The following is a 27,473-nucleotide window of genomic DNA, read 5'->3' as shown; positions in this document are numbered from 1 at the left end:
GGAGGTTGTCCCTCCCTCCATCTTTCCCTTGTATTTCTCTTACAATGCTATTGCATAAAAACACCTACAAATTCTGGGGAAAATTTGATCATTGTTTTCCTTCTTTCTCTGCAAAGTTTACACATGACCCTCCCTACAATCTCAGTTAATTAATTCATTACTAACAAGGTTAGCAATAGTAGTAACAGTGTACTATAGTAATACTAACTATAAAACACATCATGTTATAGAACAGCTTTTACAAATGTTTTCTAAGAATGCAGTGCCCATCGAGATATGTCTTTTGCTACTTTACCTATAAGGATTGTCCAATGACAAGTAGTTTCAGATTGCATTTGGGTAAGCAGAGAGTTTTTAACTCCCAACCTGCCCCCTGCTATTGGTACATTACGTTTAAGTTTACAGAACAAATGCATACCAAGAGCTGTCCAGATTCACACTATTCATACTGCTAGTTTTCAACATAAGAAACAGGAAAACAGTCTGAGACCTAAAGATGGAGAGGCCAAATAATAAAGAAATGAGCAAAGTTGGAGAAAATACATTACCTTGCTGAAATGAAATTCATTTCAATTTTTCTTCACTTCTTCTTTGACTTTTACTGACAGAAACAGGGGAAAGGGTTCCATCAACCACAACCCACAATTCAAGGAATGGTGTAGTGCCATTTTCAGTGATGAATGAAAACAATTCTGCTGTGCTGCATTTTAAAGAAATGTAATCAGAGTCATTTTAGATATTGAAAGATAAGAGAAAATTCCAGGCTGCAGTATAAGTGATGGTATAGATAAAATAAACAAATAATAATAATAATAAAACCAAGTTAAAGAAAAAAGCCAAAACCAACACCCCAAGTGTATATGATTAAATTTATTGTTTCCCATTTATCTAATCTCCATGCTGTTTTCAATGAAAGTATTTTATTTGAAGCTGTATTTGTAAACATTTCCCAAACTCAGATAGCCTTGAGCCTCTTGCTTTATTGTGCATTTTAGTACAGAGGGTCCACTGTAGATTTTGCTGCCATTGTCCTTCCGAACCAATAAATAAAGGCAAAGTAGTGTGCAGCCATCTAGTCTCCTGGATGTGTAAAGAAGCTATTCTATGGACCTTGCACAGTCAAATCCCACTATACAGTCAAGTGCTTGAAGTTACTTCTAAAGTGGCAAAAGAAAGGGGATGGGAAGTTAAATTAATGGCCTGCCTTTTCCTTGAGGGTTCTAAGTGGTTTACATGCAGATCATCCTTCATTTTAACCCACAGTGAAATTTCTGTAATGTAGACTAGATTGAGAGAGAACACGACTGGCCCAAAATCACCCTGTGAGTTTCCATGGCTGAAGATGGACTTTGATTTGCATCTCCTCAGTTCTAGTCCAACATCTACATTACTACAGGATAACATGGGTAGGGATCATCAAAGTATTGGTTCAATTTCTGAAATGCCATTCCTTGTTCTCTAATTCTGACAGAAAATGTCTCCAGGAACAGGCCATTTTTTAAAGGGAAAATGGATGGCAGGAACCAAGTATGGATCCAGTGAAAATTCTACTCCCCTAAGAGATTGCTCTCTTGAGCATAAAAATACCATTAGGCTTATGTGCTGAAACTCTGTCCCTTTTGTACATGTGTCAAATGTTGCCCAAACATATGAAAATGTCAGCTTTGTAAGATGGACCAGATCAAAAAACAGACACCATGTCCATTAGATCTAAAACTACCTTTATTAGTAATTTTATTGTACAACAGCTACTATTAGTAGCTATTGTAACAGAATCATGCAAGTCTGAATCTGCCTTTCTTCCTCTTTCTTTTACCTTCCTATAAATTAGGGGGTGCTTGTCTCACACATTTCATAATTCATTTTATCTTCATATCCTCATGTTGTTTGTTGCCTTGGTCATGGATCTTCCTCTCTTTCCCAAAGTTATCCTCTTTATTCTCTACATCAAGGAACAGAGCTTATGGTGGGATGTCACGATCCTGTTTTCATGATATTTATGAAAGAAAGGGACCTCAAGAAAACCTCTTCCTCTTGATTGATCAATATTGGTCCAGGAATATCTTCTCAAATACTTTATTTTTATGATATTCATCAACTAACATTGATATAGTATGATCATTAAATATATATATATATATATATGTATATATATATATGCAACTAATTTATCCCTCTGTCATATTACCTAAAATTCAGCTGCCTCTTTTGAAGGAGCCTGGGGATTGTCCCCAAAGCTGTGTAAAATGGCCTGTACTCTGGGGCTGAGAACCCATACATATACTCTCACTTTCCTGACATATGGGGTGCAATGGTTCAGCGGCTAAAGACACTGACCTTATTAGCTGGAAAACTAACAGCCTGGGTTTGAGACAGGAACGAGTTCCTGTTCTTGCTCCGCTTCATGCTCACCTAGCAGTTTGAAAGCATACAAATGCAAGTAGATAAATAAGTATCCCTTTGGTGGGATGACAAATCTAACAATGTTCTGTGCAGCTCAGTGTATGGTCATGTCGGCCACTTGACCACCAAAGCGTTTTCAGACAACATGGGCTCCCTTGGCTAAGAAACTGAGATGAGCACTACCTAGAGTCGGACATGAATGGGCAGGAGAAAACTTTACCTTTATGTCCTGACATTTAACTTCTCACAATTACATTCAACAGGGCTTGTTTCTGTGTTGCATAATAAGATCACACTGTCAATCCATTCCTGTTCTGAATTGAAGGGAATGTGTTTACAGGAATGCAAATCCTTTCCTATTTACTTTAGTGCAAATTAAATGGTTCACCATCCTTTTTTTTCCAGCCAGCCTTCACCTTTCTTTTCCTCTTCCAGCCTTTGTCAAACCTTTATTAGTTCATTAAGTGTTTTAGAAGATGGTGGGAAGGCAGGCTGTCTGTTTAATTTACTGCTTTCACATGGTACATTTGCCTAGTGCAGGGCATGAAGATCGTGAACTGAAAAGTCACACTGTGCTTGTGTGAACTAAGTAATTATTATCTTCAGGCTTGACTTGCTGTCTCATAATTTCAGTAGTGCCTAGTGTCATTTTCTCATAAGACTATCTACATATAAACAGAGGGCTCTGTGATGGAGGATCATGAGATCTGAATATGAATTATCTCTTTGTGAATTCTATCTTATGCATAAATTCATGGCTTTACCATTTGTGAGTTATCAGAGGATATTTCATGGATGGAAATCATTCTCGTTATTCTATGTCTTAAATTATATTTTTCTTCCCCCTGTTGCAGCTTTCATTTGAGTATGTTTTGTTTTCAATTTCATTCTAAACTGTTTATACTTAATACATTATCTTAGTGCTTTTGTGGGCTCTTAAAGGCAAAGGTTCTTTCACTTGTCCAACATAATGGGGTAAAATTTTCACCAGGCATATTGTCTCTTTATTGGTGTTTATGGAAATTCTGTGATTTTTTTTTATCATTAAGAAAGCTATTTTTTTGCTTAGTTCACACAAATTCCTAGTCTTTTGAAAGTCAAAGCAGCTGTGACTGGAGATCATTTTAGACAGCACAGTGTGAAAAAATAAAAGGTAAACATGTTCATGGCATGGAGGTTTTGTTTACTGAAGATAGAGCAGTCAAATATTACAGAATATGCAGTGTACAGTAAATAGTAGAAGTGATCCCATGTCCAAGATCAGCCATGTTATCAGTTTACTACCATTTCTCTAGAAATTCTGTGTTGTACTCTTACATAGCAATTGGTTTAACTCAGTGGTTCTCTTCCATCACTCTTCTTTAATGTTCTTATAATGACATTCAGAATAGTTTCAGAGGTCATTTTCTAAAATTAGGGAATAGAGAATATTATTATTTTCTAAAAAAAGAGAGTAAAATAATTGTAAGACAAGATAAATGCACACAATCTACAATGTATATTCATACATAATGTAGCCTACATTTTAACTCAGCATACCTTAACTTAGCATATCTAAGCATATTTAGCTTAGCATATCTGTGTGGGTTATATCCCTTCAGATAATGAAGCTGTGGTTTGACGGCAGCCTGTGCAGATGGCAGCGGAATTGGACAGTGGGGAAGAACGGGGACCAGTCTGAGAGTCTGGAGAGGACTCGGATGAGGGTCCTGCATCCAATGCAGAGATGGGGCCAGGACCATCTGGGAGTGGGGTACTGACTCTGGAGCCTTCAAAGTCTGGCAGCAGCAAGGCCGAGGAACAAGGGGAGCCTGTTCCCAGTGCGCGTGTGCGCAGAGCTGCTAGAAGGCAAGAGCAGCTGAGACAAAAGGGGCAATTTGGTAGTAAGGCTTGGAGGTGATTGCCCCTCCCATAAGGTATAAAGGACAGGCAAAGGTGAAAAAACATTTGTAGGAAACAAAGTCGTTCATTCTGTTCGGATTAATCCTTGAAGCTCTGTGTGGACTTTGTACTTCGGTTGGTTTTTTTTATAGTTTATTTGGCACTCTAGTTTTTGGCAGAAATTCAAAGGAAAGAAAGGTGGGTGCTTATCTCGAGGGACTTTTTGGGACTCATTACCAGTTGGGAATGAACATAATTCCCAGCGTTGAAATAAAACAAGAGTTGTTTTAAATAAGCGTGTGCTTAATTACGGTCTCGGGAAGCCTTGGTCAGAACAAATGAGAAGAGTATGGCCACTGTAACTGATTGTTTTTATAGAACCTTCCACATAGAAGATTGGAGAGCGGAAAGAGTGTCCCAGAGTTGGCTTTCTAAGTGCAAGAATTAAAAAAGGAAGGACCTTCAGCTCCCCAATTGCATTCTGAAAGTTACAGCCTTGACTCATCATCCACGTGATAGTTTGGGCTCAGTGTCTGAACCAGAGATGGGAGTTTATCCCCCAAGCCAGTTAGTCTTAGATTCAGGACTCACTACTTCCTTCAACATTGGAAAGAAGATAGTAAACCTTTTGGAGATTGGTGAGGCATTTTCAACCTCTTTTGCAGACTGGGAATCAAAACATTTTTAGAGCTTTTACAAAAGGAGAGGTCTCCATTCCCTTTATTTAACTCAAAAAAAAATCTTGATGCTTCCTTAAGTAGTGGTAAAATTGCAAGTAGCCGCACTCACTGCTCAGTTAGTATTGTTTTACAGAATGGCTGTGACACATATTGCTCTTGAGAATCTCTTTGAGCCTTATTAGAAAACTGGCAGGTCAATGAAGGTTGTGGCTGCTGCTGCTGTTAACATTGTTCTCAGGGGACCGGTAGGAAAGAAAAAAGATGGCGCCTCCATTGGACACTAAGACAACCAAATGAAGAATCATGGCATTTCCAGTCCATCTTTTTTATCACGTATTGTATGAAATATGAAGCAGAACTGTCTCTAATTTTACACAGGACCCAAACTTAGACATAAGAAAAAATAAATGTGATAAAATGTCTAATAAACTGAGGGAATGGCTCACAGATACAAACATTTTTAGAAATGCCATTTGCAAAGTGAGAGAGCATGCATTACTACCAACATGCATTCAATTATCTTTTTTAAAAAATTGGCTGACTCACTGACTTTAACATCTATTCCATTGGATTGCTAAATGTACAAGCCCATGTGTAACACAAAGCTTTATATTTATAATTTCTTCCAGATGCATCTTCAGAATTAAACACACTGATATATCACTACCATGTTTCCTCCACTAATACACAGGCTCTAATTCTCTACTTAGCTCCCATATGGAAATGATCTGATTTGGAATCTTATCATACTGATATAATTAATCTCATATGTTCTACTCATGTTTGATAAGATAAAATTTTGTGTGTATGTGTGTCTTTATGTTAAATACACATATTGTATGGATAGCCATGCATCAATTAGCTGTTTCCAAGGGTGGTTGATAAATAATCAAAACCTGTTACCCCACTTTTGATTTAAAATTGAGCAAGGCTGTCTGTCAGATAAAATTGTTTTCTTGTAGTAGAAAGACAGAGAGAGGCTTTAATTTGAGATTGTTGTCTTCATGTGTAGGAGCTTCCATTGTTTTCTTTCAACATAGAAAGCCAATGTTGTGGAGAGAGCAAAGCTTCCTTTTATGTGCATGAATATAATAGAGTTGGAGACTGTGATTGCTGCTAACCACACTTCATCTGTGTGGTTTTTCAAAGGCAAACAATATTTATACAGAGAGGTTGGGAAAGGGTATCAATCTGCAAGCATACAAATGATCCCAGGAAGTTTTGCAAACTTCTGTGAATCAAATCTAAAGAGAACAGGACCAACCCCTGCCCCCCGCCCATTTGTAATCTTAGATTATTCTCATGAGTCTGCCTATGGGTGAATAAATCTTAGAAACTGCTGTATAAATTATCTTTGATGTTACGGCCTAATGATCACTGTTTAAGCTGGCATTTTCATTTATGAATTGTTCTCCAAAACAACAAATGTTAGTAAGTGGCAGATACTATAATGGGGAGATGATCCTACTGTTTTTGGGAACCCCATTCAGAAAGATCCAATGCAATGCAATGATCAATACAAATGTTTATTTTTAATACAACCTTAATTGTTCCATGGCAATAGCCACAGCTGACTTTTTTTTTCTTTTTTTGCTACAGAGCCATCATTAAACAGTTTAATGTAGAGTCCATACAAATGATCAACTTCTACAGGGAGAAAATGTTATATGTTGATATTGGAGAAAATCAGCATTTTTCAGATGGGCTAATAAAAGAGGATCAAAATATAAAGTAGGTAGCATAGGTGAGATTAAAGAAGAGATTATATTCAGTGCTTTTTTTCCTGAGGGAACAGTTTGAGTTTAGATTAGTTTTGCTTAGTTTCCTATTAGTGGGATCATTTTTTATTTGCAAAAATAAGTGGAGTTTACTATTGAGTAGAGTTTATAAGACAGTTTCATGACAAGAATTTTTGTCTCATTTTTTCATTAAATGCTTCTATAATTTAAATATTCATAATTTTTCAAATAGCTTTTTCGAGAATAAATAAAATAACCTATACTGGCTCTTATTAGAAATACATTTTATTTCATTATTTTTAATTAAGTAGGCTCTTCAAATTAAAACTTTTACATGGGGTCCAAGCAACAATCTTTGGCATTTTTTCTTTGAAATTAATCAGCAGTAGTTTATAAGGCAGTTTGAATGTTGAAAAATCTTGAAGTTATGTCTAGGTCTAGAAAAATCACATGAAAATGAATTAAGCATCTCAACTAGATCAAGAAACTTTTTTTATGGTTGCTGTAGACTGAGAAACATTTTTTAAAAGTTGAAATTTTGATTTTTTGCTGCTTGGCAAGTGTGCAAAATTTACTTTTACTCTAACTATGGTTTTAATGCATCTGTAAGTAAGCTTATAAGAATGTCTATTGGTGTTGATTTTAAAAGTTTCTGGATGAGTGCATTTGTGTTGCTTTTTTTTGCACATGTTGGTCACTCTTAAGTGTGCTTTTCACACACACACACACAGAGAGAGAGAGAGAGAGAGAGAGAGATATTTTCATACTTTTTTTAAAAAATGTAGTGATTTAGAAGCCCCATAAAACATGCAATGGATAGTTGATATAGTTAAAGTAGCACTCAACACTTTAGCTATTCTGAACAGTTATTACACTGGCATTTAATTCAACTTTGTCCCAATTTTATTGAATTTCTTTTTAGAACTCTGTCAGGACTGTCTTTAGAGACTGGATAGGCTGGTCCTGCTCCCTGGCCTCTAGGTTTCCTTCTTCCTGTAATGTCGTTTTCGCTATGTGTGGAGCATTAAGATGGCCAGAAGCTGCAGAGGGGATCTGTGATTTGCTATTGTAAAAAAATAAATAAATAAAGCCTTGCCCAGAGGCCACAAAGATTGTGGAGCTGGTGCTGATAGGCTTTTAAAGGAGATGATTGTATATTGCTAACTAATTGTCTGGCAAATGTGTAGCCAAATTATCTCGTATTGCTGTATAATTATGAACAGGATGTCCTCGGGAAAAAGAAAGCCTGAATTCACAATTACATTAAGTCACTAAAGGAAGTCCCCACCCACCCCCCACCCGAATTTTTTACCAGTGTGAAACTGTATCAGGTTGTGGTTCCCATTCGCAGCACTGACTGCGATAAGATCAGAACCCATTTCAACTCTCTGAGCTAATTGGAAACATCAAATCTTCTTTGCTCAAATTTAGCTATGCTTCATTTAAAAGTTAAAAGCAGCTCCTGGGAGAAAGAGAAGCTTCATTATTCAAAACCTTTTTTAGAAGCAGCATGGTTGACCTGGAATGATTTAAATTCTTGTCACTAAGCTTTTTTTTTAAGGTCTTTCTAAAAGAAAGAAAGAAAGAAAGAAAGAAAGAAAGAAAGAAAGAAAGAAAGAAAGAAAGAAAGAAAGAAAGAAAGAAAGAACCATTGGGGGAAGAATTATATTTTTTCAATTGTCCAAACCAATACTGTTATTGTAAAAACATCATTATCACATGAAACATTTCCATCAGCAAAACATATGGCCCCAAGATTATTTAGTGGAGTTAATATGATTTCCAGATATAGGATGTTTGGCATGATAACAAAAATTAAAAATACTAGCTCTGAAAAAAAGGGTACATTTCTGCCAGCTGTCCACTACATATTCATAGAAAAGGGCCATCTGTTTATTATTCTGGGTGCATTAACTATAGTGATGCCAAAGGAGAGAGCACAGTTGTGTGATCGTATAAGCTCGGAAGGAAGTTCTTCTGTAACACCAGAAGAGACCTACTGCTGGGGCCTGCTCATCTGAATTCAATTTGCTTTTCCTCTGTCGAGGTGAAATCTGGCTAGGCAATTCCCCCTGGGTTGGATTGGCAGCAAATCAGTGCCTGCAAACTCACTTGGTGAGCACAAATTTGATGCCTTTCCAAAGCTGTGGGAAAGGTTTGCCAAAGTTCTACTGTGGTAGTGGTGGCGACATTTCACATTCTCAGCAGAAGCCTCCAGACTATCCCTGAAGTCACACGCAATGTACCAGAGTCTGAAACAGTACGAGGGAGACCTTTTGTTTTCTTAACAATCACCAAATCAGGAGTTGTAAAACCAAAAGGGAAGAGGCCTTTATAGAGGCCCTGTCATCCAATTCAGCAAGCATATCTGCCCATCTATGCTCCCAAAGGTCACTCAGATGGGAAGTCCTTAAACTCCAAATGTTAGGCTTTATCACCTAAACATATTATGAGCATTTGAATTGTGCATTTTTACTACATTAACTGTGCTTTTAATTATGTTTTAATTAGATTGTTGTGATTTGTTAACTCTTTTGAGACTCTTCATTGAGAACCTATCCTAGGATAAGGATCTGGATAAGGGACAACCGGCTTCAGCAGAACCTTGGTAAGACAGAGTAGTTGTGGATACATGGAGCCTCAGGATCCATAGGTTTATTATTTTTGGTTCTGGATGGGATGGCGCTACCCCAGACAGACTCAGTACACAACATGGAGGTTCTTTTAGACTCGTAACTCTTGCTCAAAGAGCAGGTGGCAGTCATGGCTAGGAGAGCCTTTGTACAACTTGGGGTTGTGAGCCAACTGCACGCACCTTTTCTGGACCCTCTGCATGCACCCTCTGTGCTCAATCCCGCATCTATTGGTCATCTCCCATTTGGATTATTGTGGTGCCTCCTACATGGGACTGCCCTTGAAGACTATTCAGAAGTGGTCCAGAATGCAGCAGCATAGACCTTTTTGCAGGCCCTTTGTGACACATATAATACCATTGTTATGCGAGCTTCTCTGGTTGCCAATCAGCTTCCAGGTCCAATTCAAGGTGTTGATCATTACCTTTAAAGCCCTCTATGGTATAGGTCCAGGATATCTGAGGAGCCATCTTTCCCCAATGGGATTGACCCATTACCACTCTCTTTCATGCTGGCAGAAGAGATTTACTGTAGACCCCCAGGAATTGCAGCTGGTGAGGTTCAGAGAAGAGTCTTTTCTGCCATGGTCATTCTGCCATTTTGCTACAGGGTGTGAGATCTTTCCCCTCTCTTCCTGACCCTCAGGAGTGGGTCTTAAATCCTTAAGTGCCTTAAACTTGGTTGTCATGGGACCCTGAAGGAGAAACTGTTGGCTGGAGGTGGCTAATGCAGTAACAGAGAAGCCACTGAAGCAAACCTGTGGGGATTTTTTTTAGTTTGTTTTACTTTTTTGTAATTGCTTTTTATATTTATAATTGTTTTTATATTTGTAATATGTTATATCATATTGTAAGCCACTCAGAGTCTCTCAAACTGCAAGATGAGTGGCATATAAATTTAATAAATAATAATAATCCTGCTTTGAGAACCTATCCTACTTTGTACACCTTATGCAAAGACCTAGCTCTCTGGTGAAGGCTTTATTGTTGGGAAAGGTAGAAGGAAAGAGAATAAATGGATGATCAGCCACAAGCTGAACAAAGTGATAGAAGCATCTTTGGAAGAGCTGAAAGACCAAGATTGTCATGGAGAAAATCTATCTATGTGATCACTAAGTGTTGACAATGACTTGATGGCACATAACCAATCAATCATTGAAGATCTTCCATTAGTGGAAAGGCTGGATGAGGATCTCACAACTAACCACAAAAATATATAAATTGGAGTCCCTAAATCTGTCATTTGCTATTGAATGTTCTTTGCTACAGCATAGTGAACATAAGAGTATTCTCTTTTTTACATTCAATGAAAGAAAATGGTTCTATCTTTATTGTTCTTAGTTATCCACAGCAACATCTTTGGGACTGAAGGAATTTGTCAGGTGACAAATTTGTTAATTTGTCAGGTCACACTAAGGGGTAGGGCTGAGTGAAAGATGGCTTTCCTTCCACCACAGGCATTTAAATAAGATTTCTTCTTGCTCCTGCTATTCAAACCAGAAAGTGACCTACTTCTGGGGGTTTGAGATCTGGTGTGAATTACAATAATCAGGAAATCTATTAGTCATTTCTGAAATTTTGCGATCCACTTATGGTAAAACTATACATTTTGAATGACATTTACTTTGGCCCTGAGCTCAAAACTCAGGGAAAACAAAGGGATTGGCCTACTTGAGATCTTGCTGCAGAAACAAACTGGACTTGGCCATCAGCTCACCTACCCAGTCACTCTTCCTGCTTATACAAGTAGTTACTATTTCATCTTTTGGAGAGTAAAAAGGAATCCTATTAAAGTTTCCATTTGTTCCATCAGTTTATCTTCTGCCTCCTTTTCCTTCCTTAACAAAACAAAACAAACAAATATCATGGCAGTTATGGTTAAATCTCTTTTTAGGCCAGGGATACAGAATCACTTTTGGGTATATTTCCCACTCTTATTTCTAGTGTGCTAATTAATGCAAAGGCTCTTTGAATGATTCAAAATGCTTTTTCTTAGTTTTTTTTCCCTCCATCTGGGACCAAGATGGCATTTATTTGATAAGTTATCAGTTGTCCTTCTCAAGATGGCTTATATTTGCTATCCCTTCCATTTTTTTCCAGTCTCCCATCATTAATGTTAAGGGGAACAAGAGTTCAGCTTTAGAAATAATATCTCTACTTCTCCTGACTTTTTGTAATCTATGGCTTTAGAATGTACTTGTATACCCTATCTACTAGCAAGCCAAATAATGTTATCAATTGCATTAATTTTTATTAATTGTATTAAGCCTTACTTCCTTTAAGAGGACATACTGTATTTCTGATGAAACTTTTTTTTTAATGGTAGCAAACATGAATTCCCAGAAGTAGTAGCAACAAAGCTAGGATGGCAATGAAAGTTCTCAAAGAACCTTATATAAGAACCCCCTACCCTACAAAGAGTTAATTAAAAAGAGATAATTAAAAATGACACAGATAAGGAAGTAAAATACATGTTAGAGGGTTTAAACATGACTTCTTGTCCTTGAATAGCAATAGCACTTAGACTTATATACCACTTTATAGGGCTTTACAGCCTTCTCTAAGCAATTTACAGAGTCAGCATATTGCCCCCAACAATTTGGGTCCTCATTTTACTCACCTCAAAAGGATAGAAGACTGAGTCAACCTTGAGCCTGGTGAAATTTGATCAGCTGGCTGCAGCAGAAATAGATTGCAGTACTACACTAACCACTGTGCCACCAAGGCTTAGTTTGATATAGAATGATAGCATTTGCTGAAATTCTTTGGTTATGGATTCCTATCTTCCTCCAATAAATGCCTGAGATTTCTTCTGAACTTATCTAAGTGGTTCCTTGTAATGAGTAGGGCCTGGCAGGCTTAAGCCAGAGTTATGAAATTTGAGAGTAATCATGTGGCATCTTGCTTACTTTTTAGTTCCCAGAGATATTAAGGATAAGAGGATAATAAGCCCCAGCATTTTTTCCATCATAATAAATGGGGACATGAAGACTGGCTAGTGATATTCCCAGAATCCAGATGTTGGGGAATAACAATGAAGGACTCTTATTTATGCAATGACTTGATCAAAGCTTCCAGTTCAATCAACAATTCCTTGTAACAAGTGCTAATGGTTGAACCTTAAAAAACAAGGATAGAAAAATGGCCTGGTGAGAAGTAGTGGGATTCAATTTTTTTTTACTACTGGTTCTGTGGGTGTGGCTTGGTGGGCATGGGAGGGAAAGGATACTGTAAAACAGGCTTGTCCAACCCGCGGCCCAGGGGCCGCATGCGGCCCAGGTCGCCTTGTAATGCGGCCCAGTGCCCACCCCAACCATCGTGCCACAGCCAGCGAGAAGGAAGAGGAGAGGCAGGCGCAAGGCGGGGCGAGGTGAGCGCCAGGCCAAGCAGCAAGAGAAAAGGCGGGTGCCGTCAGAGCGCCACCTCCTGCTGTTACCGCCACTACTTCTGCCCCTGCCCCGCTGCTGCTTCTGCCCCCGCTGCCGCTGCTTCTGCCCCGCCGCCACCCCTGCCGCTTCTGCCCCCGCCGCCATCCCCGCTGCTTCTGCCCCCCGCCACCCCCTGCCACCCCCGCTGCTTCTGCCCCGCCGCCATCCCGCTGCTTCTGCTCCCGCCGCCACCCCGCGCCACCCCACCGCTTCTGCCCGCCGCCATCCCGCTGCTTCTGCCCCCGCCGCCACCCCGCCGCTTCTGCCCCGCCGCCATCCCGCTGCTTCTGCCCCGCCGCCACCCCGCTGCTTCTGCCCCGCCGCCACCCCGCTGCCACCCCCGCCGCTTCTGCCCCGCCGCCATCCCCGCTGCTTCTGCCCCCGCCACCCCCGCCGCCACCCCCACCGCTTCTGCCCCGCCGCCATCCCCGCTGCTCTGCCCCGCCGCCACCCCGCCGCTTCTGCCCGCCGCCATCCCGCTGCTTCTGCCCCGCCGCCACCCCGCCGCTTCTGCCCTGCCGCCATCCCCGCTGCTTCTGCCCCGCCCCCACCCCCGCCGCTTCTGCCCCGCCGCCATCCCCGCTGCTTCTGCCCCCCGCCGCCACCCCGCCGCTTCTGCCCCGCCGCCATCCCCGCTGCTTCTGCCCCCGCCGCCACCCCTGCCACCACCCCGCCGCTTCTGCCCCGCCACCACCCCTGCCGCTTCTGCCCCCGCCGCCACCCCCGCCGCTTCTGCCCTGCCACTGCTGCTGCTTCTGCCCCCACCGCTGCTGCTGCCCGCCGCCGCCACCGCTTCTGCCCCGCTGCCGCTGCTGCTTCTGCCGCCGCGCCGCTTCTTCCCCGCCACACTGCTGCTTCTGCCCCCGCCGCTGCTGCCCCGCCGCGGGGGAAGAAGCGGCGGCGGCTGGTGGTGGTGGCGGGGGGCAGAAACGGCAGCGGCAGAAGCAGCAGCAGTGGCGGGGAAGAAGCGGCGGCGGGGCAGAAGCAGCAGCGGCAGCGGGGCAGAAGCCAGCAGCGGCGGGGGGCAGAAGCGGTGGCGGCGGCGGGGCAGAAGCCTTCCCCGCCGCTGCTTCTGCCCCCGCCGCCGCTGCTGCTGCTTCTGCCTTCCAGTCCTGCCTCATCCAGCCAGGCTATTTGCAGGAGGAGAGGTAGGCGTGAGGCAGGCGAGCTTTCTCCCCCTCCCCCGCAAAATTTGGCCGGAAAATAAACTGTGATAAAAAAACTGTGATAAAAAACCGTGATAAAAAATAAATAATTTTTAATTAATAATAAATAATAAAAACATCTCACTAACTTTATTTCCAAATAAATTTAATATGTTAACTATGTTTTCTATGGTTTTTTGGGATGATCGGGTATCGTTACTGTTATTTTATTTTATGTGCGGCCCAAACCAAATTTTCATCTTCTAATGTGGCCCAGGGAAGGTGAAAGGTTGGACACCCCTGCTGTAAAATCTCCAGCCAGAGGTGGTATTTGCAGGTTCTCCGAACTACTCAAAATTTCCGCTACTGGTTCTCCAGAACTGGTCAGAACCTGCTAAATACCACCTCTGCCGGTGAGACATACAGCAAACAGCTCTATTCTAGATTGTTTCTGGCCCAACTGGCATTCCCATTAGCAGCCATACTGATTGGCTGCAGTGAAATGTCTGTTGGGTTTGAAACAGGTAAGCGATTTGTGCAGTGTCAGAAGTAGAATAAGACCTACATTGCTTTCTGCACTTAAATCTATATAAATAGATTTAAATGTACATATAAATCATATATCTATATAAATCATATATAAATCTTACTCTGGCTTGAGGCAGGACAGATGTGAAGAAATATGTTATTCCCACAGTTGCTACCACATAAGATCTAAGAGATGTACTGTATTCCCAAGACACTTTGAAATGTCACAAAAGTTGTTAGGAGTCTCTCTGATTATAGTACAGGAACTGTATGTAGCCTAAATATTAGGCCTGTAGTTAGTTTTAGGAAGAATTTTCTAACCATTTACTTATTATATATCAAATACGGATATGAGAATGAGACAAATCCACCAATTGCTATAAAAGTTCATGAGGAGTAAAAAATAGCAGAGTGTCCGTTAGCTAGAGAGTTGCTGCACCTCATCTGGAAAAAATGTACATTAGTAGAAAGTTAAGTGCTTTGCAGTTCATAAAACTCTTGAACTTTCATTGACAAAATTCCAGACTAATATTGGATATCCAAATGTGGAATATTTCAGGTATTGCACTACAATAGTCAGAACTGATACAAATGTACCTATAGATTTATTTGTTGTTACAACTCTTATCCCTCCTAAATTCATTTTCTAAGACTTTGGCATTGTCTGTATTTGAATAGCAGCTGGCTTTTTGCATTCATTTATACATGGGCCAATCTAAACCATTGTTCAGTACAGGAGTTCAAACTATAAATCCAGTACTGCACTTACTAAATGTACAATGGATTTTAAAACTAGTGAACCTTCTTAAATAATAAACACCCCAGTTTTTGTCCAAGGGGATTGCAATTTGGACACAAGCAGATTCTGCCTAGGAACTTGGAAATGCTCTTAATAAAAAGTAGAATATTTTTTAAAAGAAAAGAAATCATTCTCTCCCCCCCAAGCCTAATTGTGTCTATAAGTCTGATTTATTCTGAATAAGTACTAGCACAATGAGGACTGACTAGTATACAACTACACTGCGTGTGTTCCTCAATATACATCCAGATTTTATCCTATCACAAATTTTCCTTCAAAGTTTTATCTGGCAACAATGGGGGATATGGTGCTAGAAGCTCTTGCTAAAATCTTTCTTTATTCTTCCCTAAGAGCTTCAACATTACTACGGAAGCCTCTAAGGTGACAGGGAGCAGAATTCGGGTGTATGTGTGTGTGTTTATGTCCCAAGCTCAATAAGAAGCATCTTGGAATACTTATGTCTCAAGGTTCAACTGTAATCAGATGGAATCAAATTCTTGATAGTTTGCCATGGCAACCATCTCAATTCCTAGCTGGGGAGATATGTAATGCAGATTTTATACTCAGGATATCCTTTATTTAATAATATTTATATCTTTCTGGAAAGTTGCAACATAGGCAAATTTCTAGTAGTTCCAGTCAGAAAGATAGCTAGGCCTATCCATGAAGTTAGTTGTAGTCCATGAATGTCCATGCCACAATGCAGTAAACACTTTGGGGCAGAGCTCTCATCAATTTCAGTGGTAATCCCGATGATTTGGAAAGGCACAAACTAGGGAAAGATGATTTAGCATTAATGAACACTCTAGCACTGCTTTGCTTGCTGCGTTCACAGAAACATTACATATACAGAAGGGAAGGAAGATTGCATCAGAACTCCTTCCCACCAGTTTTAATATTTAAAAGTCCTAAAAACCGATATGTGGGTAGTTTATTTGTGTCAGCTCATATGAAAAGTCACCCTCTAGTAGCAATTGTTGAGTGTTAATAGGATTGGATAAATAATTGCAGAGAAAAAATAACAATTAAAGAGACTCTTTGAACATTCCAACACTGAATCTTTGTCACTTACTTCTAAATATTACCCACCTTATCATGTATGTATCTATGTATGTATGTATGTATGTATGTATGTATGTATGTATGGTATTCAGCTTTGTTCGGGTATTTTCCCACGTCATTATTGTTGTGCTTTTAAAGTTGTAGCGACGTTTTGGCAGAATCTCATCTGCCATCATCAGGCTTGGGAATTGGGTTTATCTGTGTGTCAGGTTTTCACAGCCGTTTCTGTTTTAAGTTTGGTGCTAGCCTCGTGCTTTGTTAGAATGGTTTTTTTCTTCATCCTAATAAACACAGACCAAGACTCCCAACCAATCAGGATGAAGAAAAATCCATTCTAACAAAGCACGAGGCTAGCACCAAATTTAAAACAGAAACGGCTGTGAGATCCTGAAACACAGACGAACCCAATACACAAGCCTGATGATGGTAGATGAGATTCTGCCAAAACGTCGCTACAACTTTAAAAGCACAACTATAATGACGTGGGAAAATACCTGAACAAAGCTGAATACCATACATACATACATACATACATACATACATACATACATACATACATGTTAAGGTTTCCATGGCTTTAACTATTTTTGGAGGGGAAAATAATAGCAAATTCTGTTGCAAAATATAATAATGAACCATCCATGTGAACCATTTCGTTTTCCTATTCAGGTTCTTAGCAACCTACAGTGGTTATATATCAAACTCACTTTGACTTACAGCAGAGTTAAATAGCTCCTTGAGTACATGCCCTTTACTCCCCTGTTCTCATATTTGTAACTCTTTCAATTTCTTAATATCCCTCTTGTTTGACAGTACACTCTAACCTATGACACAAGGAAATCAATCAATAAACTTGCACAGCTCTTTGATCTCCAGGATTATGGGATCTCTCTTCATGCAAAGGGAAACGTCAGCATAAGCAAATAAAAAGACTTCAGCAGTAAGAGGGAGATTTTGAGACAAAACAGAAATTCCCCTTAACATACCACAGTGCTAAAACTACCGTTCCTTTGAGCTTATGCATAAGAAGGGCAATAGGAAGGACATGCAAATTAAAGATGTATTATCTGGCCATTAACTGATATAGATATTTATTTGTCAGCATTACCTGTGATCTGTACATCTACCATCCTCTTCTGTTTTATTTTATTTTGAATATATAACCACTGTATTCCTGCAACACTAGATTTTGGTATGCATGTTTCAGTCTCTATAACAAATAGATATAGGGAGCTATGTACAGAATTGTAACCTAAGGTTATGTCAAAAGCAGCTTTTTTATATATCCATCCTTTACATCCATGGGTATTTGGGGCAGTTCACCTGATCATGCATTTATGCTAGACAGACAAGTCTAAGTTCAAAGAATTCAAGCTCCCTTTGATCCACTAAGGATCATAATCCCCAATCAATTCCAGCACTTTTAAAATGCACATTTGTTTATATTCCTCTCCTCTCAAACTCAACTGATTTATCAATAGTGTTTGCAATTGAGCCTTGGTGAAGGCTAGGACATTCCTGATCATACAGGGGTTGTGGAGTCCTTGACTTAAATCTCCAAAATGTGATAACTACATTCATTAATTTTAATTAATAGGGAAGAATTTAAGTTTGGTCACATTTTTAAGAGGACTGAAACAATTTATATAAAGATCAGAAAAATCATTTCATTGAGTTCACCAATGAAATGATTTATCCAAATCTTGTGATATAGTTTTCTATTCAAATATTCCATAAAAGAGCATATATTTTTAAAAAAGCTATGCAGAAACATGCATTATATTATACATAAAATTATGTTTAAAATGTTTAGATTTAGACAATTAGTCTGTAATTGAATGGTGATGATGATCATATTAAGCTTTTTGAATAGAAACATATCTGCGTGCCATACTTTGAATCTAAATTATATTGTGGACATGATGTATGATATAATTTATGGTATAATTTTCATAAATTATGCCTTTAAATCAGAACAATTACTTTAAAAAAGCTTCTTGCAAGATAGAATTCTTGTAAGAAAAAGTGCATGTTTACTTTGAACAAAAATAGGGCCACTTAAATAGGTGGTGATATCTTTTTTAGCATAATGAAACAAAATAGGTGTTTATTAAATTTCTACCTTCTTTTGCAGCATTTATTTGCTGCCAGAAAAAAAGGCAACCGTACCCACCAAGCAGAATAAAGATGCTTTCATATATATGCTTCAGTTGAGCAAAATAATTCTAGTAAGAGAACCAACCATTTAGGAACGAGAGAGAGAGAGAGAGAGAGAGAGAGAGAGAGAGAGAATCTATCTACCAGCTTCAAGAGAAATTCAGAATGAAGAAGAACTTGTCACCAATATTCTTAGACAAATTCAGTGTAAGATTCATCTTTATGCATGTATAAGTGTGTGTATGTGTGTACATAGTATACATACTGTATACGTAATGATTTTGATCCTTCATGTCAGTTTTGTCATCTGGTGACATCCTAGGCAAGTCCCTGCAGTTTACTTGAAAAGGTTTTTTTGAAGTGGTTTGCCACTATCTTCTTCCTAGGGATGACAGAGAGTAACTGGCCCAAGGTCACCCAGCTGGCTTTGTGCCTAAACAGGACTAGAATTCACAGACTCCAGGTGTCTAGCCTGATGATGAATCCACTGCACCAAACTGGCTCTCATTTATATAATACACAGAGTTATATAGTACTTGAAAATAATGCTGGCTATTGTTATTTTTTTTTCTGACAGTGCAATACTGAAAGCTACATTGTGTTCAGTGAGATTTATGCTCAGGTAGGATTACAGGCAAGGGTCCCTGTAGACTGTTTAAAACTGTACAACCACAGGAATAAAGGAATGACATCATCCAGCCTTTGTGTAAGTCTTTGATAACATGCCTAAAATGATCCATCCGACTGTCTGAATGCAGATCTTGTAGCACAAAAGTGCACATCGATCGAACCCTATTGCATCTTGTAAATTGCAGGTTTCCCTTCTTTTCCTAGTGTCTCTAATAAATTTCTGATAAGTGACCAAAATCTGTGTCTGGAAAAGCTTGGGGATGGATAAGAGCTTCCAGGAAGGCAGGGTAATCGAGCTGTGTTATTGAAAAGTACAAGACATCAATCCCAAATCATTTATATGAAGCAAGTCAGTTATTGTATTTTTAATGCACATTCTTTTAATTGAATTGCTTTGCTTTGGCTTTGTTGCTCCGTGAAGATAAGCCAGAAGAAGGGAGATACTTTGCTCTGGACCAATTTCTCTAATTGACAATAAAGCTGGTGCTCTTCAAGTTGGCAGACAAAAGGAATTATTGCTTTGCTCATTCTTCACTTCTTTCATTTCCCAAGGAAAAACAAAGTTGGGAAAATGTCTCAATTATTATGTTTTATTTATGTTCAAACAACCGGTAGAGCACTTCTTATCTAAGACTGAGGATATTTTTCTTAGTTTCATTCATAAAGAATCCCAACATGTCATTGTATTTAATGCTACAGAGTTATTGTTCTTCTTTCTCTATAAGTAAGTGTTAAGAGTGATAAGAAATGAATCTGCTGTAGTTCAGCCTAGGTATTCATATAAGCAATATTGCAGAGATAAATTCAAGGCATGCATATTTTAAATGTAATCCATTTAATTCTTGTGACATGATTACAGTTCTTACCAGAAACCAATCTTATTACATATTTTATTAATACTTAAGGCGCAAATACAAATCTAATGATTTTACCAAAGCTGTAACGATAAGAACATGGTTAGTTTTGCATTCCAGCTTTGTAGCTCATTGAAATAAAATAGATGAACTTGCATCAGCCTACTAATATGTAATATTCTATTTTTATTTTTTTACTTCTTCTGTTAATTGGTTCTTAATGTTTTAAGAATTTATTCAGCTGTTAATTGATTAATGTTCATCATTATTCATGGAATGGTCTAATGATGGTTGTAATAATTCTGTTATGTTAACTTGTAGGCCTCTGGTAGAAAATATGACAAATAGTGAAATGGAAGTATGATGCATACATTTGATCTCCCCAAATCTTGTCTAATACAGTGTTTCTTAAACTTGGCAATTTTAAGATGTGTGGACTTCAACTCACTACTTAGACTGGAGACTGGATTACTTCGCAAACAAACCAGAACTTGGCATCTAATAATAACTTACTGGCTCAAAACCAATTTATCTCCTTTAGAGATCCTCCCCTTTTAATCTAAATGTTCGATTATAGCCAGGAAACTGCTTCATTTAAACAAAGACTACAAGACAGTACTCTAAACAAATTTGTAGCTTCCTCAAGACTATACCAACTCTATAACGAAGCTAGAACATCTCAACTTGCCTAATAATTATACCAGCTGTCCTATTCCAAATCATACTGGGCCTTCTCTAGAACATAGTTCTATGCTCTTCCCTCTATAGTCATGAATAGGAGATGCAACCAGACACCCTTTTCACACAGGAGATGACCTTGTGCCTCTCTTAGAACATGTCTTCCTTAGAGATAGATTTTACAAGACTTGTACTTCCAACTAATTCAATCCTTAATAGGTAGACTGCTTGGCCATTTAGACAAATAATATTTACGTTTTTTTAAAAGATAATCACTCTGAAATTATCTATACAATAGTTAAATTCTGTATCCAAATCATAACATTTGCTATGTTCAGACTCAACAACAGAAGTAGGTGGTTAATTTAACTGAGGTTTTACCGTACAGTACTTTTACATTGTATTTGGTTGTTTTAACATTTACAGGTTGCTCCTGAACTACAGCAAATGCATGCACGTTCAAAGGTGGAACACTGAATTGAAGCTCATGGGGAAGCCAATACATGTTCAGCCAAATTTCCTATAACAGATATGCTCTAGTAGGAGCATGAACTATGGAATTTTTTCACTGGGCATTGCTCACATTTTATCAGCCCCACTAGATAAGCCTTCAGAGGAAGGCTAAAACTACTTTTATTGAGATTTGTTATATTAAAAGAATGTTGCAAGTCTCCTCCCTTTTCTTATACTCCTACGAATTAGGGTGGTGTCTGTCAGAGCCACTTACGAAGGCTGGCTGCCAGTTGTGCCACTTAATTTCCACTTAATTTCTCCTCATCACTTTGGTAACGGAGCTCATATATCTCCGTCAAAGTCATCTTCTTTACTCTCTACATACTCTTATAAACTGCAAATAATAACAATTGGTAACCTTAGTCTTTCTTACTTCTCCAGCTGTTCATTATCTGCAGCACATCCCATTTGCTATTTTCCATTCCCACTCACCCCACCATTTCAAACCTTATTATCAGTTTTATTCTCTGGGGCTCCAAGATACCATTTAACCTGGAGTTTCTCGGGTTCCTGTCTCCCTCTTTCTTACATCCCTGCTTCTTCTGGGCTTCAGATAAGATTATGCGGTGCGCTCTCAGTTTGTCCTTTTCTTCTTTTCTTTCATTTAGTTGTGGTCAATTTTGAGAGACTGCCTGGATGTCCCCTTTCTTGGCAAGGCTTTTCAGAAATGGTTTACAATTGTCTTTTTCTTGGGGCTGAGAGAAAATGACTAGTCCAAGATCACCCAGCTGGCTTTATGCCTAAAGTGGGACTAGAACTCATGGCATCCCAGTTTCTAGCTTGATGTCTAAACCACTACACCATGCTGACTCTCTAACCCATGCCCTATTGCATTCAAGCATTATCAAAGCATTTCACTGACAACTTGGTTCATATATGAGCATGTAGGAATGTCTCCCATTTCATTCAACCATAGACAGAAATACTGTGACTCAAACTAGTTTATATTATATCTTCTGATGAATGCTGACAAATGAAATATTCCAGCGTAAGCTACATTACTGCTGAGGAAAAAAGGAATTTCTCTTCCATCCCATTTTTTATGTCAACTTTCCTCCCATCACACTTGGTTGTCAAAACATAAAACTTATATTTGTTTTTTTTTAAACCAATAGTAGCCAGACATTAAAATATCCTTTATTACAGATGTTGAGGATGAAACATTTTATTATTATGCTAATGCACATTATCCAACTTAATAATTTGTTCCCATGTATGTACATGCACAGTTATTGCAGTTCAAGAAACAATCAAGTAGAACATACAGTAGATGCAGCTTTTGAGACTACTGTCCACCATATCATTTTCAGTTCAATATAACTAGAGGACCCTATTTAGCAAATCTTGATGTCCTTGTTACAGCTTTTTTTAAACAACGTTATTCTGTTTTTCAGTAAAGTCCTGATTTTATTCCAAGTATGTTTATAATGAAGTCAGCTAATATTCTCTGACAGGGATTGGTAAAATGTGCTGGAAGTTCCTGGAATGGTCATTGCTTGAAGACCTCCCATACATATTATCACACGTACCAATTGCTCACTATTGAAATTTTCAGAAGATCAATTGTGGATGACAAAGGGGAAAATATCACCTGCAATGGTTGTTGCTCCTTTATTGGCTTTATTGTTTGACACATCAGGCCCCACTTTGTCTGCTTTCTTGTTTGTTTGGGAGTTCTATTTCTTTTAATGCATATACACACACACATACAGTAGCATTTCTGATGATGGAAAGAGAAAAGAAATGTCACAGAGCAACACTCAGCTTTTTCATTTCTGCAAGAGAATGAAAAATGGATGATCTCTTCCTGAGCAAAGCTCCTGATAAGAAAACAGCAGGCAAGATGGATAAATTAAATTCTTTTCCCTCTCCAAACAGAGAGTATACTAGAATCAGAGCTGGTGCTGGAAGCAGAGTGGGGAAAGCAATGCCCAATATTGTTCTCCTCTTCTCTGCCAGAGAAATTAGCACAGTGCCTGGACAAGTTGCCTCTGCTTTCAAATTTTTATAGAAAGTTTTACATTCTTTTTAGGATTGCTTCCCATACACTACTTGAAAACTTTCACTTTAACTTCCCTAGACGTTTTAGAAGGGAAATTGGACTTCTATTAGACAATCTTCCCAATTGTGATAAGATCAACTGGGGAGATCCTGTTTGTTATCCCACTGGTGGATTCTGCTTATAGTGCAGTCAAGATAATGGCTACAATTGTGGGGCTTCAACTGCATCTTTAAAATTTTTGACACTCCCCACTCCAGATACCCTGGGCCAGGAGTAAGGACTTCTCACCTCCACTAACCCAATTTCCAACTTATGATGGAATTTTCTCTGGAGGGAAGTATGGCTGAACCCTCTTTAAAGTGAAAAAAATAATAATGGTGTGATTATGTTCTCAGACATGTAACAACAGAATAATGACTGCTCCAGCACTAGGCTTCCTTGTTAATTTGTTTTTTTTTTCTTTAATAATAAATGTCTTCCTTCATTTATTTAGCATTTATTTTATTTTTAATGATTGTTAAGGGATTCTATTTAATATATTTTAAACTGCTCTTTATGTGCATGATTTTGGACTGATAATGGGATATAAAAGTAAACAAATAACCAACAGTCTTCATATAGCAAGTCTGTCCTGAAACCATCACCTTTCATCTCCACTTAACAAAAGCTTTGTAAGGTTGGCCATTCTCTAGATCTGTTAGAACTGCCAATAACACCCAAAGCAGGACCAGGCACATCATTATAATGAACCCAAATGTTCCTGTATCATTCTCGTGGAATGATGCCAGATGCAGCAATTTCATAATCATATGTAGAATTTGGAAGGGGGGAACCCCACTATGAATAGAAATATTCCCATTCCAGATGTTTACCCCTTCAAAGAACTGGGACAAGCAAAATGTCAAGAATAGCTCTCTGACAGATTTGCCTCTGGCAGGATAGATGTTTCTATTGTCCTATCCTGTTCTGCTTTTTTTTCCCCTAGTTTTTTTTCCCCCATTGGTTTTGTCTACTTGTCTGATGCGGGTTTACAGATTACTCCAGATTAAAAACTGAATTTCACCAGTTCTGCTGCAAATGCAGACTGCTTTCTATTTTTTCTAAATAAAATAAAACCTACAGACAGATGATCTCCTCTGGATATATCTCAAAGCAATATGAGTGATACAAATGGGAAGCCTGTTTCGTCTCCATTCAAATACATACATCACAAGGTACAACTTTATTCCTTTATCTCCTTTATAATTCAGTCATTTTTTATTAAAATTTTGTCAGGGTTTCTTTGTCACAGTACCTGCCAAGCATGCTCAAACAGTTGAGTCAAGGGGCTGAAAGGAGGGTGACGGAACAGAATTTTAATTAAGGCAAGTGAAATATCAAAGAATTGCTTCTCACTTTGATAGGTTTGCAGCATAGCAGCAAATACTACCCTATGTTTTAAACAGCAGTTTGTCTCACCTATAACAGCGTAAAACAACAGTTTTGAATCTAGGAAAATTTGGCTTCTCACCTAAAAACAGCTGAATTTTTGAATGTGCTTCTAAATGATGATTTAAATAAATATGATGCATTTTGTTTAAGAAAAAAAAAACATTTCAATATGCCTTTTACAAAAAAAATTCTGTAAATCTTATTCCTCCTTCAGATATTCAAAAATGATGTTGTTAAGCACTTACTTTCTGGGAGATCTGGGCAGTCATATGAGCAAATAATTTGCTTGTTGATTGGTCAATTTAAGTAGATTAAGATTTACCTTCCTTGTTCCTGTTCGACTGCTCTGCAGTGCCTCATGCCCTGAAGCCCAGGACTTTCCTAATCTTTAAGTAAAGAAAGAACCAAGAGTGTCTTGGCGTGAAAATCTAGTGCTCTGCTTTCTCAAAGGAACTGGGCCCTTGTGATCAAGGTTATTCTTTTATTCTGCAATTTATTCTGTACACCATTCTTTAGCACTGGGCCATCCCAATTTTAGTGCAAAATCTATCAGGGGCATTCCCAGGGAGAACTGATCTATTGTCATAGTCAGTAGTAAACTCCTGATCTAAGAATGGCAAAATGCGATTGCTCAGACTTAAATCCTCCTGGATTTAAACTATGACAGAGCATGATCATTAGCTTTTCTGAGGTATCCTGTGTGCAAAAAAGCAAACTGTCAATCTGAGTGATCCTTCTTCTTTCTCGGCACCCTTGTATTGATTTGTTTGCTGATTAGGTTTGGAAACTGCCCAACTTCAAAATGGCTTTGGCAAATTATAATTTTAAAAAGAAAAAAGCAATAAAGAAAGATTTAAAATTGTCCAGACATCAATACTCCATATAACAGAACATTGAGAGGGTTCCACCACCACCCTACTCAAAGGTCTGGGAGAACAGCCATGTTTTAAAAACCTCCAGCACTTCATTAAGGTGAGAGCCTCATGGATTTCTTGGGGAGGGGTGAGATATCATTCCAAAGGAATATTGTTCCAGAGAAGGCATACTTCCTGGGTCCCTAGAGTTGACATTATTTGATTAAAGGGTCCTGAAGTGCACCAATTATGCCTTATTTTACCAGATGGAAAACAGGCAGTCCTACATGTTCAAAACATTGTCAAGCAACTTAGTCCAATCTTTATGATCCCACAATTCAGTTCAGCCCCTGATATTGTTTGATTGCAGCTGCAGCTATTGCTTTTCCTTGCTTCTGCTAACTTCTTCTGCCAGGATCCAGAAACATGGGGAGTTTTGACCAAGTTCCAGCCAAATTCATGTCTGGTTCTGATTAAGGCTTTTGGAAGGAGGCTGGCAGGTTCTGTGCAGATGACTATAACCATCTGAATTTTCAACCATTGGCTGAGGCTTATGGGAATTATAGGGTGCTAAGTTGCCTTCCTGGGGAGAATTATAGACAAAAATACAATGGAACCAAGACAATAATGGAACAGAGTCAGGGTAAGTTCAAAGGGAATGTCTGGACAGACCCCAGGAAGATACCAGAGAGAACTGGGAAGAATCACTAATCTTGTCATATGGCAACATTTATGAAATAAAACTTTACAAGTTAGACCTGTAAAATACTAGCTGGTTGGCAGTTGAGATGCACTCTTCTAAAATGAGCAAGACCTTGAAAAAATATTTCTCCCTCCCTCCCTCTCTCTCACACAAACACACACAATCTCTGTGTTCTGAAAACTTTCTCTCTCACACACAGACACACAGCTGTATCTTCCAAAAAATGTCTCTCTGTAATCTCTATTATATTTCTCTTTTGAAAACTCTCTGTTTAACTATCTTCATCTCTATTGTTTCTTGCTATCTCCATCTCCACCTCTCTCATCTTCTGTCTATCTATCTATCTATCTATCTATCTATCTATCTATCTATCTATCTATCTATCTATCTATCTATCTATCTATCTATCTATCTATCATCTATCTATGCCAGTAGTGGGATTCAAATTGTTTTACTACTGGTTCTGTGGGCGTGGCTTGGTGGACGTGGCGGGGGAAGGATACTGTAAATTCTCCAGTCAGAGGTGGTATTTGCCGGTTCTCTGAACTACTCAAAACTTCCCCTACCAGTTCTTCAGAACTGGTCATAACTTGCTGAATACCACCTCTGCACTGTAGATCTAATCTTTCTACCATCTAATGCCCAGAAATATAGTAAATAAATATAAAAATGAAAAGTTCACCTTTCCCTTTTTGTTTTCATTGCATCTGCTTTTTGTCAAGCCTGCTGAATACCTCCTCTATATCATCCATCTATCTATCTTTCTATCTATCATCTATCTCAATCTCAATCCCTCTATCTCTTGTCTGAGTAAAGCACATACAACCATGTACCACACAGTGGATAAACGTCTTGATTTATTTTTCTCTGTTCTCTTTAAAAGCACTCCTGGTGGTCTTGTTCCGTGATAGTTTTCATTGTGCCAACAAATTAAAGTTGTCTGGGGCAAAATTTCTAGCAGATTCCTCATCCATTATAGAATAATTTTTCAGAGTATAGAGTACTTTGCAAGTCAAACAAAACAAAGGGATGGTTTAGTCAGCTCCAGAGTTGAGTGCTTTATAGTTTGTTTTTCTGGCAAAAAATAAACAATTACTTTGACTAATAACTTTACTGGAATGTAGACAGAGAATAAAGCTAAGGAGCTTAAAGCAGATCAAATGAACATAACTGACCAATCTTTAAGCCAATTACAGGTCTGGCATGTGTCATGTCTAACATCTTTCAAACATTCAGAAAGATTTTTTCTTATCTTTCCTTAGGAAAAAGTCTCTGACGATACAGGAATTTTGGTAGGGCTGTTAGGTATATAGGAAATTTTTCTTCAGCTTTAGAATCCAGAAAATGATTGAAA

Source organism: Pseudonaja textilis, chromosome 3 (genome assembly GCF_049901715.1).
Source record: "Pseudonaja textilis isolate UNSWEBS1 chromosome 3, rPseTex1.2, whole genome shotgun sequence".
NCBI classification, from domain to species: Eukaryota; Metazoa; Chordata; class Lepidosauria; order Squamata; family Elapidae; genus Pseudonaja; species Pseudonaja textilis.
This window is presented reverse-complemented; position numbering follows the sequence as displayed.